Below are 20442 nucleotides of genomic sequence, written 5' to 3'. Positions count from 1 at the left end.
ACCAGGGACTATGCTGGGGACATGCTGTCGATCTTTTAAAAAAAATAAAACAACCCTACTCCTCCTATTTCTACAATAAGCTTATTGAGAAAGGTCGGCTATTCCTAGAGAAATTCTAAGAATTACAACCATTCTTAAGTGGTGGTTGTGGTAGACCGGATTCAAGTCAGCGTTCTAGTCCATTGACCACGAAAGGCTGGTGGTTCTTGTAGGTAAACACCCTGGCTATTTTTCTCCAATGGTCACTGTCAGCAGGCTGTGCTCCACGAAGGCAGGCTGAGCGGTTTTCCCAAGAACACACCGATCAGACATGTAGGGGAGGAGGGACTGAAAGTGCCTGGTGTACTGTCACAGTCCGGTAATTACCCCAGCCGCCTCGTCCAGGGACCGGCTTTCAAAGGGACACCAAAGCAAAGCCCGAGAGGTGACAGCCATGAAACGGGAGAGGTGGCTTTCCCGGCATGCTCTGCAGCACACTGAGGGGCGCCAGACGCATCCCGGCGTGCAACGGGGAGCGCCCAAGGGCGATGGTTCACGGCTCCTGGAGGGGCAGGCGAAGTTAAGCCGGTAGGTGTGATCTTACTTAGTTCCGGGACCCCACTTTCTCGGTTCCCCTTTACGGATACCACCCCGTAAAGGGCAGAAGGAGGTCTTGCGGCCACGCTCCCCTTGCGCGTGCAAACCACTTTCGGTGCCGCTTCGAGCACCGTGCCAGGTGATTAGCGGCCGTGGGCGGGCCCGCGAGCGGCACGTGACTGGGCCCGGCAGCCAATGACCAGCCGGGTGGTCCGGCAGCGCGACGATCCCGGGACCCCGGAGCGACGCGGCGTGGGCCGACTCCCGTCCACCCCGCAGGTACGCGCAGGCGCCTCGTTTGTCACGCGTTCTGTTCGTCCCTACGCGCCCAGTAGCGTGTACCCGGCCCGAAGCGTGGAGAGTCTGTCGTGGGTGTTTTCGTGGGCAGGGGGACGGCGAGGGTGAGTGGAGGGGGGCGCCGTGGCGTCACGTGCGCACCGCAGCCTATCGCCGGCCGAGGCGCACCCGCAGCCCTCCTGGCGCCCCGGGGTGCGACGTGTTCCGTGAGGCTCGGGCGGGCCCTCACTGGTGGTGCGCTCTTTCGAAGCGCGTGTGCGGCCTGGAAAATCTGCCGGCGACGTTGTGTTCGCCCGGCTCCCGCGCGAGCACCGGCGACAAGTTCTCGGCAAAATGGCTGCTGGAAACAGTCGCCTAGCAGGGGCAACGCTGGGGCCGCGTGAAGGTCACATGACGAGGTTGGCAGCGCGTGCTGCTGGCGCGGGGAAGGGGGAGGCTCGGGGCGTGGCGAGTCACGTGTCCGCGGCTCGCGAGCCTGTGATTTCGAGCGACTTTGCTGCGGCCTGATGGTCGACTTTTACCCCTCCCTTCTCGAAGCCTGGCAAGCATCCGTGAGAAGCTGTGCGGTGCAGTGGAATGAACCTTACTTAATCTGGGAGGCTAGATAGAGGGTCCCCGCCTTTGGCCAGTTTTGTAATCTTTCTATTTATAGTTTAAAAGCAAGGTAGAGATGATTGTTTCTTAAGGTCTTATTAAGGCCCATGATTCCCTGGCCGCAATTACGCGCAGAAAACCAAAATAACAGGTGGTAATGGGGAGTGAGGCTCAGTTACAGAATGATTGTTTAGAATTTAGAAGGTTTAGGCCACAGTGAACAAATTATTAATATTTATTACCGGACAAGCTTTGCCCTCAACCACTCCATCTACCTCTTGGGTTTGAGGCTATGTAAACCAGGCTGGCTTCGAGTTAACAGATTTTGTTCAAGTGCTGGAGTTAAAAGGATGTACCACCATGCCCTCTGGCTTTATCTGTCTTGATCAGTTCCATTTTTGTTGTATATTTGTTTCTAAAGCTGTCTGAAAGGGCCTAGACTTAACACTTGTAAGAATGTTGAAGCTTTCTACCATCCAGCCTTTGTTTTTATCAAGGTCAAGGCTTTGTAGAAATGAGAAACCTATAAATTATACATTGCCAATCACTACTAATAACACGTTTTATAATTTTCAGTTTTTTAACTTTTAGAGACAGGGTCTCTCTATATAGTCCTCTCTGCCCTGGAACTTGCCCTGTAGACCAGGCTGGTCCTAAACTCAAAGATCCTTTTTCTTTGCCTCCCGGGTGCTGGATTAAAGGTGTGCACCACATCATGCCTGGCAGATAACACACTTAACCTTTTTTTAAGTTATTGTTTTAGGGCGTCAGGGATCAAGCCCAGGGCCTCAAGCACACTAGGCAGGAGCTCCACCACTGGACTTCACCCCTATGTACCACTGTTTATATTTTATAGTACCTTTTGATTTATCTTTAATTAAAATGTCTTGGGATTTTATGGAAACAATGTGGAAAATATTCATTGAGCAATCAATAGGTGTCACTTTTGAATAATTACACAAATAGCTAACCCTTTTTTGGTTTTTGAGACAGGGTTTCTTTGACTGACCATCCTGGAATTCACGCTGTAGATCAGGCTGGCCTTGAACTCAGATCTACCTGTCTCTGCCTCCCAAATACTGGAATTAAATGCACGTGCCACCACCGCTCAGCAGCAGCTAATAGTATCTTTATAGCCTGGGTTTCTAAGTATTGTGTGTGTTCTATGTAGGCCTTATGGATCTTGAACTTACTATGTAGCCAGGGATGATCTTGAATTTATGATTCTCTTGTCTCTATCTCTTGTGTGCCTGAATTACAAGTGTGTGCTACAGTACCCACATTTGGTCTATTCAATACTGGAGTGGAACACAGTGGAACCAGGCAAGCATTTTACCAACTGACCTACATCTCAAGGCTTCTGAAATTTATTGGAAAAGTACAGCTATAGAGTAGGAGAATTTTTAAATTAAATTTTACTTTAAATTGTGTCTCTCTGTCTGTCTGTTCTTAAGAGTCGGAGGCATTGGATACTCCTGGACCTAGATAGAGTTCAAGTCAGTTGTGTGCTGGCTCGTGTGGGTGGTGAGAAATAAACTCAGCTCTTCTGCAAGAGCAGTAAATGCTCTTAGCACTGAATTATCTCTCCAGCCTTTAGGAACATTTTTGAAAAAAATTCTTTTTGTATTAGTGAATCTATTAAAAACCCTTTAATAATCGAAATGGTTAGTCTGTAATCTCATCCCTCTAGAAGGAGATAGGCTAGTTTGGGTTACATACTGCCACCCTGTTTCAAAGCAGAAAACCAACACACATAAGTTAAGTAGCAACCTTGAAGTAAACAGGGCAATGAAACAAAATAATGAATACCCTGTGGGAAATGTTGGACCATTAAGCTAATCATTTGGGGGAAAAAAAATCCATACATTTAAATCAAACTCAGGTGAATTAATTATTTAAATATAAAAGGTGAATTAGGACTGGGGTGGTGGTGGTTTACTCATTTAATCCCAGCACTCAGGAGGCAGAGGCAGGCAGATCCCTGTGAGTTCAAAGCCAGCCTGGTCTACAGAGTGAGTTCTAGGAGAGTCAGGGCTATATAGAGAAACCTTGTCTTGATCCCCTCCACCCCCCAAAAAGGGTGAAATTAGAAAATTACTACTTTGGGACCAAGTGAGTGGTATATATGCTTGTAATGCCAGTATTTTGAAAGTAAAGAAGATACCTCTTTAATGATGAGTTTCAGGCCAGCATGGACTGCATAGTGAGTCTTGTCTCAATTAAAAAGCAAGATTGGCCGGGTGGCGGTGACGCATACCTTTAATCCCAGCACTCAGGAGGCAGAGGCAGGCAGATCTCTGTGAGTTCGAGGCCAGCTTGGTCTACAAGAGTGAGTTCCAGGACAGGCTCCAAAGCTACAGAGAAACCCTGTCTTGAAAAACCAAAAAAAAAAAAAAAAAAAAAAAAAAAAAAAAAAAAAGGCAAGATTGCTACTTTGAAAAACTGAGTAAACAGCAGAGGTCAGTGCACATGCCTGTAATCTCAGCACTTGGGAAGCAGAGGCAGGATTACCACAGGTTTAAGGCTAGACTGAGATGGCTTAGTGGGTAAAGTTGTTTCTCCCAAGCCTGACCATTTAAGTTCAGTCCCTGGAATACAGATGGTGGAAGGAAGGAACTAGCTCCCTCTACATGTACACTGTGGCATGCACCTACTGATATACTGATACACATTTCAGTATATTGACACACACAGTAGATAAACAAATGTTTAAAAAAAGCCAGAACAATAAAGATTCAGATTTGTGAAAGGAAAAAATAAGTCTTGCCTTCAAAACTTGTTTAGCGATAAAAGTTTTGCTTTGTTGCCCAGATTGGTTTGAATTTTTTTATCCTTTTGTCTCAATCTCTTGAATATACTATCCTTTTGCCTCAGTCTCTTGAGTAGATGAAATTGAGCAGTAGTACCAGAACATACTTTTTGTAGTTAAAATCTTGTTCCTGTGTTTCCCTTCCCATTTTTTCTATTTTTATATATATAAATTTTTTTTTTTTTTGGTTTTTCGAGACAGGGTTTCTCTGTGGTTTTGAAACCTGTCCTGGAACTAGCTCTTGTAGACCAGGCTGGTCTCGAACTCACAGAGATCCGCCTGCCTCTGCCTCCCAAGTGCTGGGATTAAAGGCGTGTGCCACCACCGCCCGGCTCTATTTTTATATTTTGAGACAGAGTTCCTCTGTGTAGCTTTTGGAACCTGGCTTGGAGCTTGCTCTGTAGACCAGGCTGACCTCACACTCAACAGAGATCCTCTGACTCTGCCACCTGAGTGCTGGAATTCAAGGTGTGTGCCACCCCCACTGGGGCTTCCACCACCACTGGGGCCTCCATCCCCCATTTTTATTCTTACCTGCCTAGATTTGTCTCAAACTTGCTATGTAGTTGAAGCTGATCTTGAACACTTGACCTTCTTGCCCTAGAAGGAACACTGCCAATTTCTGAATACTTGAATTTCAGACGCATTCCACCATACTCAGATAGCTAGGTCTTTTTAGGCTTTTGGCTCGATATTTTCTCAGAGTTTGCTTGTTATTGATGACTCTGATAGTTATTGCTATGTATTCTTGGTTGGCCTCTTTCTCTGTATATAGACCAAGACTGGAATGATCCTCCCATATTTCCCTCTTGAGTGCTCAGATGTAGTTGACTATTTTGAGCATGAGATGCCTACTAGAAAGCCAGGGGTAGCTGTTAAATAGGGAAGTGTTCAGATTTCAACCCCAGAGTTGAACATGGTAGCACATATCTTTAATCCCAGGATTTAAGAGGCAGAAGGCAGAACTTTTTGAATTCAAGGGCAGCCTGGTCTGCCTAGGAAGTTCCAGGCTAGCCAGGGCTACATGATGAGATCTCTGTCTGTCTTGTTGTTTTTCCATGATAAGGTTTTTCTGTGTAGCCCTTGGAACTCTCTGTAGACCAGGCTGGCCTTGAACTCAGAGATCCACCTGCCCCTGCTTCCTGAGGGCTGGGATTAAAGTTGTGCACCACCACCTCCCTTTTTTTACCCACTCCTATTTTTTTTTAATGTATATATTCTGTTTGCATTGTATGCCTGCAGGCCAGAAGATGGTACAAGACCTCACTATAGATTGTTGTGAGCCAAGCCACCGTGTGGTTGTTGGGAATTGAACTCAGGACCTCTGAAGAACAACCAGTGCTTTTAATCTCTGAGCCATCTCTCCAGTCCTCCCCTGATGTAGGAAATCCTTCTGTTTATGTGTTGCTTTTATTGGTTAATGAATAAAGAAACTGCCTTGGCCTTTTGATAGTGCAAAACTTAGGTAGGCAGGGAAAACAGAACTGAATGCTGGGAGGAAGAAAGCAGAGTGAGGGAGAAGTCATGGATCCTCTGCCTGAGACAGACACCAGTTATAATCTAATGGGCCAAGCAGTATTTTTTTGTGTGTGTGTGTGTGTGTGTGTTTGTTTTTGTTGTTTTTGGTTTGTTTTTGTTTGTTTTCTCGAGACAGGGTTTCTCTGTAGCTTTGGAGCCTGTCCTGGAACTAGCTCTTGTAGACTAGGCTGGCCTCGAACTTGCAGAGATCCGCCTGCCTCTGTCTCCCGAGTGCTGGGATTAAAGGTGTGCGCCACCACCGCCCGGCTAAGCAGTGTTTTAATGAATATAATTTCTGTGTGGTTATTTCGGGGCTAAGCTAGATGGGCGGCAGGGATGAACAAGCGGGCTGCTCCTTACAATTGGTGCCCAACGTTGGGCTCGAACCCACGACCCTGAGATTAAGAGTCTCACGCTCTACCAACTGAGCTAGCTGGGTGGCTGGGATGAACAAGCAGGCCTCTGCTTACAACACCCCCCTTCTATTTTTTAGAAAAATTCTTTATGTATGTATGTGCGAGTATATGAATGTAACATGTATGCTGGTTCCTTTGGAGGCCAGACGAGGGAATCATATTCTCTTGAGTGGGAGTTATAGGCAGTTGTGAGCTGCTGGGAACTGAACCTGGGTTCTTTGAGAAGGCATTGAGTAAGCTATCATAACTCCTGAGCCATCTCTTCAAGCCCCCATTTCTATTCTTTGTTTTTGTTTTTGTTTTTTTTTTTGTTTGTTTGTTTTTTTCTGAGACAGGGTTTCTCTGTATATCCCTAGCTGTCCTGGAACTCGCTTGTAGACCAGGCTGGCTTCAAACTCACAGAGATCTGCCTGCCTCTGCCTCCCAAGTGCTGGGATAAAAGGCATGCATTATCCCCGTCTGATGAGAAAGTTAATTTTTTTAAAAAACAAAAATTAGTAGAATTTTTTTTTTGAGAGATGGAAGACTAGGAGTTCAAGACCAGCATTGGCTACATGAAACCCTGTCTGAAAGAAACCAAAAAACAAAAGTCAGGATAATAACTGTAATTCCAGTATGTGGGAAGCTGAGTAGCAGGATCATTTTAGATTCAAGGCTAGCTTGGGTTACATAGTAAGCTACAGGGCAGGCTGGACTACACAGTGAGACCCTGTCTTAAAAGTCAAGAGCCAGACAGTGGTGAAGCACGCTTTTAATCCCTGCACTTGGGAGGCAGAGACAGATGATCTCTGAGTTTGAGGTCAACCTGGTCTGGTGTACAGAGAGAATTTCAGGATATCCAGAGCTACATAAAAAAATCTCTGACTCTAAAAACAAACAAACAAAAAACTAAACAAACAAAAAAAGAAAGACCAGAAAAGGGGCTTGAGAGATAGCTTAGCATTAAGAGCACTTACTGCTCTTGTAGAGTACCTGAGTTCAGTTCCTACCACCTGTGTCTGGTGGCTCACAACTGCCTATAACTCCAGAGCCAGGATATCTAATGGCTCTGGTTTGTGTGTGTGTGTGCATGTATGTGTGTGTGTTTTTATACACTCATACTTGTTTGTGGCTGAGCACTTTTCAGGAGTCCATTTTCTCCTTTACCATGTGGATCCCAGGGATCAATAAAGTCCTCAAACTTGAAAGCAAGCACCCTTACCTACTTAGTCATCCCGCTAATCTGATTTCCTTTCTTTAGAAGGTATTTCTATTCATGGCTAACTTGAAAGACAAGACTTTATCACCTGGTGGCTGCTGGGATTTTTGCCTAACCCATACTATATTTTTCTCTTAAATTTTAATGAAATTGTACTTGTGCTTTAAAAAAAATTAAAATTAGGTAGCAATGTATTTTCTCCCAATTTGGATGGGTAGTTGATCTCTTACTTCATTTCCTTTCCCAGAGCTGCTGTTTGTACTTTTGTTTATGGCACAATATAAAATCACTTGGCATTTTCATTGTTTGTGCTTGGCATGTGAACAGATGCTTAATGATAATGCTTAGAAAGTTTATATTTTTTTTATTTGACTAATAAGTAAATTAAAATTTTATCTGGGGATATAGTTTAGTTGGTAGAGTGGTTGCCTAGAATGCACAGAGCCTTGGGTTCAATCCCTAATACCACATGAACTGATCATAGTGACATGTAACCCAACCACTTGGGAGGTGGAGGCAGGAGGATCAGGAGTTCAGGGTCATCTTTGACTATATAGTGAAGTGAGTTGGAGGCCAGCCTGGGCTACTTGAGACTTTGTCTCAAAGTCTCAAAAACAGTCTTTTTTTCCAACAATATATAATCATGGATTTCTAGCTGATTTTTTAGACTCTTATTATGGCAGGTTTTAGTTTCACTGATACTCATTGTGATATAAGTTAGCCAGTACAAAGTTTGAAGAAATAATGTAGGAAGTCAGTTCAAAGACATGGCAGGAGTGTTTTTAGTCTCTAGGGCTGAATAATGTTTATTCTTTGGAAGCAGCTGTTACAATAGATTCTTCCTTCTCTTGCCCACTTTCCCACCTACCTTCTCAGTAGTCAAGAATTCTATTTTAACATTGCATATGTACTTTGAGCTCTTTGCCAGAAAAGGAACCTAATGTAATAAATCCAGCAGACTTAGCAGTCCACCCCAGGAACGTCCTTTCAGTTGTTGCATAAGAAGGAGAATTAATGGTGTGAATTGTGAGAGTTTCCGTCTGAGTCCACAGTAGAGTTGATTATTTTGTTATTCAGCATGTATTGAGCACTTTCCCTCTAGGGGCCAAAAATGAGGTGTCCCTGGGGAGCCTAAGGAAGACATAAAAGGCAGTTCTCTGTATAAGAGATCTTGGCAAATTGTTGAGGAACTCAAACGTAACAATAAAGAGTAGTTTGATCTTAACAAGAAGTATGTCAGTAAAAGCAGAATGATATGTCACATATGTCAAGGACTTGAACTTCTTAAATCCATAATTACATTCTCAAGAGTTATATGCAGTCGTATGCTAGTTTTCAGCTTTTTTCTTCTTCCTGAATTGAAGATGGACTCTGGTGTTTTTGCCGCAGCATCTCAAGTGTTGAGATTGCAGGTATGAACTACCACACTCAGCTAATTTGCATCACTTGAACTTGACTTGCAAATTCTGCATGCGTATAATTTTTTTCCCCACCCCCGTCCCCAGTGCATCTATAGTCCCATTTTTTTGTATGTGTTTGTGTGCATGTGGGGGGCAGAGATTGACATCTAATGTCTTCCCCAATCATTTTTCACCATGTTTTTGTATGTGTACTTGTTAGTGTAGATGTGTACAAATGTCGGTGTAAGTGTGCATACATAGAGCTCTGCATGGATATGAGGGTCCAAGATCATGCTGGGTCTCTTCATTTTTATTTATATTTTTTTCTCTACCACTAGGTCTCTGTAGCTCATTTCTGCTAGACTGGCCAGCCAATGAGTTTTAAGGACCTGCCTGTCTCCTCACCTCACTCTCCAGTAGTGGTGTTCATTGGATCACACTGTTTTTTTATTTTATTTTATTTATTTTATTTTATTTTTGTTACCTGAATTCTGGGGATCCACACTCAATTCCTTCTGGTTTGTGGCAGGCACTTGAATGACTGAGAAGTCTCTTATACCTTATTATTTTGAGGCAGTTTCCCAATGAATCTGGAGCTCATTGATTTGGCTAGACTGCATGGCCCACAAGTTCTAGGGTTCTGCTTGTCTCCACCTTCCCACAACTGGGATTACAGATATGACCAGTTTTGTTTTTTTGACACAGGGTTCCACTGTGTAGCCTTGGGTGGCCTGGGGTTTGCTAGTAGACTAGGCTATCTTTCTTTTTTAATACAGTATTCTGAATACAGAATACAGTATTCTGAATACAGAATACAGTATTCTGAATACAGAATACAGTATTCTGAATACAGAATACAGTATTCTGAATACAGAATACAGTATTCTGAATACAGAATACAGTATTCTGTCTGCATGTATGCCTGCAGGCCAAAAGAAGGCACCAGATCTCATTACAGATGGTTATGAGCTACCATATGGTTGCTGGGAATTGAACTCTGGACCTCTTTTCTTTTTCTTTTTGGATTTTTGAGACAGGGTTTCTCTGTAGCTTTGGAGCCTGTCCTGGAACTAGCTCTTGTAGACCAGGCTGGTCTTGAACTCCCGAGTGCTGGTATTAAAGGCCTGCACCACCACTGCCCAGCTGAACTTACGACCTTTGGAAGAGCAGCCAGTGCCCTTAACCACCGAGCCATCTCTCCAGCCCCCAGGCTATCCTTGAACTCATAGAAATCATATGCCTCTGCCTCCTGGTTGCTGCAATTAAAGTAGTGCACCACCACACCTGCTTTCTTTTGAAGATTTATTTTTATAATATGTGCATGGGTGTTTTCCTTGCATATATATCTGTGCATCATGTGTTTACCTGAAGACCACAGAGGCCAGTAGAGAGTTTCCAATTCCCTGGAATTAGAGTTATAGACAGCTACGAACTGCCACATGAATACTGGTAATTGAACGTAGGTCTGGAAGAGCATCCAGTGCTCTTAACCACAGAGCCATCTCTTCAGTTCTCATCCAGGTTTTTTTTTTTTTGTTTTTTTTTTTAATGTGTGCTGGGGAGCTGAACTCAGCCCTCATGCTTATAAATACTTTAAGAACTGGTGAACATCCCTGTCCCTCATTCTCTGTAAACATTTTTTTAAAAAATACATATTTTTGTGTATGTATGTATAGCATGCAAAGATTAACTGACTACTTGCAGGAATTTTTGCCTCCTACCATATAGATCCCAGGAATCCAACACATCCTCAGGCTTTGCAGCTGCACCTTTACAACCCGAGCCTTCTTGCTCTCTTTTTGAGACAGTGTATCATGTGGGCTTACTTCAAACTCTTCTGTGTTAGGCTCCTGAGTGTTGGAATCAGCATATGTACCACTGCTCTTCATTCTGTCTCTCTCTTTTCTTTTGAGACAGATCTTACTATGTAGATCTGGCTGGCCTGCAACTTAGATATATAGATAAACAGGCTGGCCATAAATTCACAGAGGTCCACATGCTGTCAGCATGAACGCAGTTACAGACAGTACACACATGGCTATGCTCCAGTAATTTATGCTTCCTGAAACTGGAATTTCATATAATTGTTTTATGTAAAATAATGTTACTGTTTTGAAGATATAGTCTAACTATTTAAAAATATAAGTTTTGGGACTATAGCTCAGTGCTAGGGAAAAAAAAAGGGAAGATATAGAGACTCAGCAGGGTTGATTAATGGCTGTAATTCCAGCACTCAGGACACCAAAGCAGGAAAATTGCTCTGAGTCACAGTCCAGCCTGGCCTACATCTTGTGTTCTAGGTCAGTGACATAGCTGCAGAGTAAGACCCTATCTCAAATCAAAAGAAAATGTGTATCTGTGTGTTAGCATGTGGGCTATATAAAAGCATGTAGGGCATGGCCTGTGGAGTTGTAGTTTACTATTTTTTATACAGCCACCCTTACACGACTCTTCTGTCTGCTAGTTCTTCTTTAGTATGGCTCCTATTAAAAGCTTAACTGTTGTCACAATATTAGGGAAGACAGTTTGTTTCATATCCTTTTCTAATGATGGGATGCATTGTTCAGACAGTACCCTCTTAGGATCTCCATGAGTTTGTCAGTCTGTTTATTTGTGTGTGTGTATGTGTAAAATATGTGTTTGTATAATTGTGTGTATGTGCATTTGGAGGCCAGGTGTTAATGTTTAGTGTCTTCTTTGGTTACTTTCCATATTAATTTTGAGAAATGGTCTCTCTGAGCCCTGGAGCTCAGTGATTGGGGCAGTCTCTTTGGCCAGTTTGGAAGGGTCCACCTCTGTGTGCTCCCCTGCTAGGACTACAGATACTCTGCAGCATATCTGGCTCTTTAAAGGAACATGGTGATCCAAATTCAGTTGTTCATGATTGCACAGTAAGCACTGTACTCTGAACCTGGAGCTCACCAATTCAGCTGGCAAGCTTCAGGGATGTTCCTTTCTCTGCTTTCCTGATGCTGGGATTATAGGCATTAAACACTTTACCTGGCTTTCTTTTAAATGGGTACTAGGGATCAGACTCAGATCCTCATGCTCTCATGACAGACACTTTACTGAGTTATTTTCCTAGTTCATAGTTTTGCTATCACTTTACACTAGTTTCCAACTTTTTCCAGTGAATATTTACTTACCGGTATTACAGAGGCTAACTTGGCATTTCTCTACTTAAAAATATTATAAACATTTTAAAAAACATAGTTGTATTTGTGTGTGTGTGCATGCACACAAGTGCACACATGGCCATCTTCCTATCTTAGCCTTCCCAGTGCTGGAATTACAGCCTAGCTTAGATTATCTATTTTATATTTATTTTTGAGACAGAGTCTTGTAAACTGAGACTGCTCGTTCATTTCCCGACTGCGTGGACCCGAATAATCACACAAAAACTGTGTTAATTACAACACTGTTTGGCCAAAAGCTTAGGCATATTCTTAGCTTGCTCTTATATCTTAACCCATTTCCATTAATCTGTGTATTGCCACAATGCTGTGACTTACTGGGTAAAGTTCTGGGCATCTTTCTCCTTCAGCAGCTATATGGTGTCTCCGTGACTCTACTTACTCTCTATATCTCTTCCAGTCTATGTATATTCTGCCCTGCCACATGCCAAAGCAACTTTATTCATTAACCAATAAGAACAACACATTTACAGAAGAGCATCCCACATCATCTCCCCTTTTCTGTCTAAATAAAAAGTAAGATTTTAACTTTAACATAGTAAAATTGCATATACAAAACAGTTATCAAACAAGAATTATAGTTAAGCCGGGCGGTGGTGGCGCATGCCTTTAATCCCAGCACTCGGGAGGCAGAGGCAGGCGGATCTCTGAGTTCGAGGCCAGCCTAGTCTACAAGAGCTAGTTCCAGGACAGGAACCAAAAGCTACGGAGAAACCCTGTCTCGAAAAGTCAAAAAAAAAAAAAAAAAAAAAAAAAAAAGAATTATAGTTACAATATTTAGTCCATTTATATTTGGGAAATTAAGGAAAACCTCTATCCTTATTTTTGTAAGTCTAAAGTTTTATATCTAATTAATTCTTTATCATAACTAAGGAAAACTATATCTGTCTTCAACTCTTCAAAGACCCCAGAAGGATGTAATATTGCCTAAGTAAACAGGAAGTGCATTGTAAACAACTTCCAAAGTTTTAGAATTGACAGAGACATCATCCAAAGTTCTTCTGTAATGTTGGAGTATCCATCTTCAGCTTACAGGCCCATAGAATCCAGCAGACTTTTCTATGAAGTAGGAAATTTGAAGATCTGTTTTGCCTTGTAATGGCAAAGTTCATCAGTTGCTTTCTCCTGTGTCCTATAGAATATCTGGCAGACTCTTTCATGATGCAGGAACCCTGAAGGAACATCTTTTGGAAAGCTCAGCAGTCACTTTTCTGTGGGTCCTGCATATCCAGTTCATACAGCATTACCATCAAGCAGTCCAGACAAGAGCAGTTACTTGCCCAAATTGCTAGACTTGCCACATTGAAGGCAAATTCCATAACAACTGCTCTCTTCCCAGCCATAAACCTGCAGTTCTTTAGATTCTCACCAGAAGCCATCAGTAAGGAAAGGAGGTGCACTACACTAAGGCACCACTGGTGACTCCCTAGTAAGATTGATTCATTTATTTTTATTTATGTGTATGAACATGTTGTAAGTTTATGTGCACCAAGTTGTTATAGGCCAGAAGAGGGCACTGGGTTCCCTGGAACTGAATTTAATACCATAAATAAATATTGAAGATACTAAAATGTCTTTAATGGGGGAAGAGATGAGCATGATATATGGAATCTTCAAAGAATTGATAAAACATTAAAATATCTTTAGTAAACTTTCTAACTCTGATTACTATACTGGCTAGTTTGAAATTCTTTTAGTATAAAAGCTATAAATTTGGTTTGTCCTGAGTCAAGGCACTTAAAAGTTGAGGGAAACTCCTCAGGGTGTTGAAGGGAGGCACTGTGTGGCTGTCTTTGTCACCTTGACACTGACTTAACACTAATCTTAAAATCTAGAGGATTTTACAATTCTAAGAAATGGAAATGGAACCTTGTAACTGGTAAATGGAGGTTTGTAGACACACAGAAATTTGGTTCTCAGTTATGTTCACTGAGTTTGGAAGGAGCACTACATTACAAATGTGCCCTTTCCCTTCCTGGTGGCCTTATCAGGAGTATGCATCTGTTAGTCTTTTCCAGTCTTAGCTGGCCAGGCCTTTAACCCTGTCTTAGTGCATGCCTTTAATCCCAGCACTTGAGTGCTGGGTGGGTTTCAGTGAGTTTGAGGACAGCCTGGTCTCCCGAGCGAGTTCCAGGGCAGCCAAGACTACACAGAGAAAGCCTGTCTTGAAAAATAAAAACAAAAAGAATCCAAACTGTTAACTGTATTTCTGTCTTGAAAATGAAAGCTTTTCAACACTGCAGGTTATTTTTCAATCTTTAAACTGATTTTTTAAACAGTGCACACCGACTTCTAGCAGTTTATGTTGGCACTACGAATTTAAGATAATTAGATTTTGTGCCATTTGGGATATATTTGAAAAGAGCAAAGTTTTTCAGATTATATTTATATAGAAGCATATTGATTTCCTCATTCTCCTTAATTAAAACTGTAATAATTCCTCCTCCTTTTGAGGATACTATCCTCTGAATATAATGCTTTTACTGAAGATTTGGGTAGGGCAAACCTTTCCTGTCAGCTTTTGATTTTTAAATACAGGATTTCTTTAGCCTTGGCTATTCTAATGTAGTGTACTTTCTGTGTAGACCAGGTTGGCCAAAAATTCAGATAGAAGGCCACACTTCGACTTTTTCTGTTTTCTTTCCTGACACCTTTAAGGGAGATATGAATAATTACAAAAATGAAATTATTTGTTTAAATCCATTTGTCAATTGAATTTTGTAGTGCTTGAGATTGAACCCAGGACCTTGTGCCTGCTGTGTAAATGTTCTACCTCTCCAGCCCTTGTCTCTTTCTTAAAATTTTTATTGTATTTGTGTGTACATATGAGTGATGTGTTTATGGAAAGGAGGGTTGTACATGCCAAAAAATATACATGGAGATTAAAGTACAGTTTTGTGGCATTCACTTTTTTTTCAAACATTTACTTTTATGTGTATAGGTGCTTTGCCTGCATGTATGTCTGTGTATCACGTGTATGCCTGGTACCCATAGAAGGTAGAAGAGGGCATGAGACAGTTGTGAGCTGCCATGTGGGTGCTGGGAATTAAACTCAGGTCTTCTAGAATAGCAGTGATGCTCTTACCGTCTGAGCCATCTCTTCAGCCCCAGGAGTTCACTCTTTCTATCTTTATGTAGGTTCTAGGGATTGAACTCAGGCCTCTAGGTTTGTTTTTTTTTTTTTGTTTTTTTTTTTTTTTTGGTTTTTCGAGACAGGGTTTCTCTGTGGTTTTGGAGCCTGTCCTGGAACTAGCTCTTGTAGACCAGGTTGGACTTGAACTCACAGATTCGCCTGCCTCTGCCTCCCGAGTGCTGGGATTAAAGGCGTGCGCCACCAACGCCCGGCTAGGCCTCTAGGTTTGTTCAGCAAGTGACTTTAGCCTGCTGAGCCATCTTGTTCTCTGTCCCTCTACCCCTTTTTTGAAACAGGATTCCATATAGCTAAGGTTGACCATGGACTTAAGATTCTCCTGCTTCTACCTTTTAATTTAATGCTGGGATTATTGATGTGTACTAATATATTTGGTTTTATTTGGTGCTGGAAATTGAACCCAGGGCCTTATGTATACTAGACAAGCATTCTTACCAGTTGGTTATATCCCCAGCCCTGGTTTTGTTTTTGATGAACCTGCTCCTACAACCCCTCACCTATATTCCTGTGATTAAACCCTAATAAAACTCATTCACCAAAATGGACTTTGGTGGTATCTGTACTTTGATCTGTTGTGTACTCCCTGTCTAGGGTGAGTTGAGGTCTGTTGTGTCTCCCCTGGAAAAGTTTGTCACACAACACGACCCCTTTCTCAAAAACAAAACCAAAAGTTTAAGATCATATGAAATCTAACCCAGAATCTTTAGCTGTTTATCTTAGTGGTATTTTGCTTAATAAGGTGAGAAAAAATAAGCTGGCTTTTTATTTTCATTCTCATACCTGGAAAAATAACTAGAAGTATATAGGTTACCATCTGTACTTATGGATGTTACTGTTCTAGTTCTGTTAAATTGGGTATTAAAGGCCTCATACCTGTGATCCATGCACTTAGGAGGCTGCTGAAGATTGCTATGAGTTCCATCCGACCTGGACTATAGAGTAAGACTTTGTCTGAAAAAAAAAAAAAAAAAAAAGAACATAAGAAAAATAAACGTCACAAAACAAGTACTATTAAGAGATAAGCTAGTGTGCTGGAGTGATGGCTCAGAGGTTAAGAGCATTGCCTGCTCTTCCAAAGGTCCTGAGTTCAATTCCCAGCAACCACATGGTGGCTCTCGACCATCTGTAATGGGGTCTGGTGTCCTTTTCTGGCCTGCAGGCAGACACACAGACAGAATATTGTATACATAATAAATAAATATTAAAAAGTTTTTTTTTAAGAGAGATGAGCTAGCCTTGGGAAACAATAATGATTTTTTTCTATTAGGCACAGTAGGCATAGTGCCTAGGGCCATAGTAATTATAGGATCTAGCATAGTTTTTTAGTTTCTCTTAAAGGCAAGAAAAAAATTAGGACATATTCCTGAAATTTTGGGCAATTTTGTTTTTGTTTTTGTTTTTTCAAGACAGTTTCTCCGGGTAGCTCTAGCTGTTCTGGAATTCACTCTGTAGAGTAGGCTGGCCTCAAACTCATAGAATCCCACCTCCATCTCCCTCCCAAATCTCAGATTAAAGATGTGGGCCATCATTGCCTAGGTGAAAGAAAGAATTTAATATATAACTTTTGCAACAGTGCAGTCATAACAGTCATACAGCTTTAATTAATTTTTTTTTTTTTTTGGTTTTTGAGATCGGCTTTTTCTGGTTAGTTTCAGGGACTTCTGATGCTGTGTTGAGTTGTTTACTTTTCTGCTTAAAGGGGCTTCTTGCAGGATGAAATGTTTTAGTCCTGGTAGGAAACTGTTACACAACAGGAGCCTAGACTGGCTTTGTGTGCTAAACTTGTAGGGCATGTCTTATCTCCCAAGTGCTAGGATTACTGGTAGCTATCAGGTCTTGCTTTATTTTTTTCCATTCCTTTCCTTTTTTGGGGGGGGAGTTGTTTTCATATTTTTGTTGTTATTTTGTGTGTATGAATGTTTTGCTGTGCATACATGTGCATGTATATGTATGTATATCATAAGCCTGTGTGCCTGGTGCCCTCAAGGTTCAGAAGGAGGCACTGGATTACTTGGTACTAGAGTTACAGTTGTGAGCTGCTATTAAAATAACCATGTGGGTGCTAGAAACAGAAACTGGGTCCTTTACAAGAGCAGCAAGTACTTTTAATTCCTGAGCCATCTCTTCTGTTTCTCTTTTTTATTTTTTTATTTTGAGAACAGGTCCTCATATATTTGAGACTGGCTTTGATGTGACCAAGAAAGACCTTGAATTTCTGATCCTCTTGTTTCCACCTTCTGATTGCTGATATTATTGGCTTGCCCCACCATGCCTGGTCTATGTGACACTAGGAATCAAATCTTGGGCTCTGTGTATGCTAGGCAAATTATCTACTAATGAGCTGCATCCCCAGCTTTTTTGGAATTCTATATACTCTTAGTCCTATTTTATTATCCTTTGTGCTTCCTTTACATTCAGCAGAGAAAACCAGTAGTATTCTTTAGTCTTTGCTGTTACTAATGATCATTGATTATAATAAATTATATGATCAGTGATTGCAGGCTACTGGGAGCAGAGATCTTGTCTTTGTTTTCCAGGATTTATACATGCTACATACTCAGTAAATGCTTGACTTAAGGAATTAAGGTATCCTCTGTTTATTTGCATCATGTTCCTTTGTATAATTTTTTTCTATTTTTTTCTGAGGGGAGATATTTACTAAGCCAGCCCCTTCTTTACGTGCTTAACATTTGAAGACTATTAAAATAGTCTTAGTAATAACTCCAGGGTAGTTTCTTCCTCCATTAAGTTTTTATAGGTTTTTATTTATTTATTATTACTATTTTTATTTTTGTTTTTTTGAGACAGGGTTTCTCTGTGTAACCCTCACTGTCCTGGAAGTCACTCTGTAGACCAGGCTGGCCTCAAACTTAAGAGACCCACCTGCCTCTGCTTTCCAAGTGCTGGGATTAAAGGCATGAGCTACCACAACTCAGCTAGTTTTTCTTTTTTATATCTCTAACAAATATTTAACAGTATAATCTAAATGTTTGAATAGGTGAATTTATATCATGAGCTTCATGGACTTAAAGACATGATACTATATTGTTCAAGTGCTCAGGCTCATTTCATAGGGAAGTTATCAATACATAATCTGCTTCCCTGTTTAGTGAATTTGATAATCTACCTTGTGTCAGTCTTTCTTGTTGCATTTATCTCTGTTTAAGTGTTTTATACTTTTAAGACAGAGGTTCTCTCTATGTAGCTAAGGATGATCCTGAACTCGATCCTTCTACCCCTGCCTCCAAGTGCTAGAATTATAGGCATGTATCACATTGCTAGCCCATGGTTTATTCTTATGTGTGGAAATGTGAGCAAGATACAATGATTTATGAGTATGAAAATTTCATAATGAAAAATATTGCTTTGTATGCTAACAACATTTTAAAGTCTTATTTTCTTTCTTGTTTTGTTTTAGAGACAAGGTCTCTACACGGCCCTGGTTATCCTGGAATTCACTGTGTAAACCAAGCTGGCCTTGAACTCACAGAGATCTGCCTGTCTGTTTCCTGAGTGCTGGGATTAAAGGTGTGCACCAGGGCTGGAGAGATGGCTGTGTCTGCCTTCCTCAAAGCATGTGCTCCCACCATCTTGCTTTTAGTTAGCTTTCTGATACAGAACTATCTACCTAGGGCTGGTTCCTCTCACAGTGGTCTTGGGCTCTCTTATATCAAACCACCATCAAGACAGTTCTCCCCAGACGAGGCAATCTGAGCTAGATAATCTCTCAAACGAGACTCCCTTTTCATAATATTTGAGGTTGTTTCAACTTGATGACCAGAGCAAACCAAGACAGTGATATCCCCCCCCCCCCCCCCCCCCCCGCTCCACCGCCACACACACAGGGTCTCTCTTATGTGTAAACCTAACTAGCTGGAACTCAATGTTCAAACTCACAAAGATTGACCGTACATCTGCTTCCCTAGTGCTGGGATTAAAGGTGTGCTTAATTATATTTAGCCTCTTCATTTTTTAACTAAGATGACCTAGAGCATGTTGTAGAATGAAGTGTTGTCCCATATGTATTGTAATACATCTTAAAATCTCAGCCAATCATAGTGGTGTACATGTGTAATATCAGCATTCTGGAGGCAGTAGCACAAAAATGACCAAAATTTCAAAGCCAGCCTCAAAAACAAAACTGGGTGTGGAGGGGGAAGTTGGTGATGAGAATCTGATTGTAGAGTGTTTGCCCAGCACACACAAAGCCCTGGGTTTGATTCCCAATGCTGTATAAACTAGGTGTGGTGTTCAGGTTTGTAATTCTAACACTTCGGAGGTGGAAGGTGGAGAGCCACCGTGTGTTCCAAGTTATCTTACATATGGAACAATTTGGTGATTTCGCTGTACTACCTTTTCTATACTTTACAAAAGTATCAGTATAGAGGTTATTACCCTCTTTTGAGTGTCTCTCAGAGATCTGCCTGCCTCAGCCTCCTGAGTGCTCGGTTTAAAGGTGTGTGCCACCACCGCCCAGCTTCCCTCTTGATGCTTAGTAATGTATTAATTTTACAAGTGCTATTTGTTCTGGATTGGAGTGTTTCCTTGCTTAGACATTATTGTTCTGAGAAGAAGCTGACTATTGATTTCTTGGCAAGATGATTTATATCCCATTCTGAGTTTGTTTTGTGCTATTTTTTTTTTCTTCAGAAGACCAAATCATAGTTATTTGGGGAGGGTGCTATGTGCCTGATCATAATTTCTAAATACCTGTCTGCAAGGACATTTTCAGTGGTATATAAATCTTCCATCTATATAAATGTATTAAGATTATTCATAGGGGGCTGGAGAGGTGGCTCAGAGGTTAAGAGCACCACTGACTGTTCTTCCAGAGGTCCTGAGTTCAATTCCCAGCAACCACATGGTGGCTCACAACCATCTGTAATGAGATCTGGTGCCCTCTACTGGCATATAGGATATATGTAGACAGAATACTGTATATACAATAAGTAAATCTAAAGAAAAAAAAGGATTATTCATAGGTCAGTGAGATGACTCAATAGGTAAAGGCACTTGATGGCAAGGTTGAAGATCTGAGTTTAACCCCTGGGACCCATGGTAGAAAAGAGAGAATTGACTCCCACAGTTTTTTTCTTAGCTCCCTAAAGGTACTGTGGTATGTGTGCTCACACAGTTAAACACAGACACAATAAATAAATGTAAAATTTTACAGTATAAAAAAAACTAAGGAAATATGAATAAATTTTAGCTTTCTAAAATGATTATTCATTGTAAGGTATGCCCTCTCTAGTATCTAATCTCAAAATGCTCCCTTTAAAAAATAAAACA

At 41.4% G+C, this 20442-nt stretch overlaps 1 protein-coding gene across 5 annotated transcripts in view; it reads left to right on the top strand.

Moving 5' to 3' along the window:
- Positions 1-302: 302 nt before the first annotated feature.
- Mga (MAX dimerization protein MGA) overlaps positions 303-20442 on the top strand; it is a 102571-nt gene continuing 82431 nt past the window's right edge. For 2 of the 5 annotated variants that reach the window (XM_057780157.1, XM_057780153.1), the window contains exon 1: positions 338-567. The gene's annotated coding sequence lies outside the window, so the exon portion shown is untranslated. Of the gene's footprint in view, positions 568-787; positions 856-18593; positions 18682-20442 lie in introns of those variants that run through there. The other 3 variants (XM_057780158.1, XM_057780155.1, XM_057780156.1) reach the window with 3 other exon arrangements.

The sequence above is a fragment of the Chionomys nivalis genome, chromosome 9 (genome assembly GCF_950005125.1).
Source record: "Chionomys nivalis chromosome 9, mChiNiv1.1, whole genome shotgun sequence".
Lineage (NCBI taxonomy): Eukaryota > Metazoa > Chordata > Mammalia > Rodentia > Cricetidae > Chionomys > Chionomys nivalis.
This window is presented reverse-complemented; position numbering and strand designations above follow the sequence as displayed.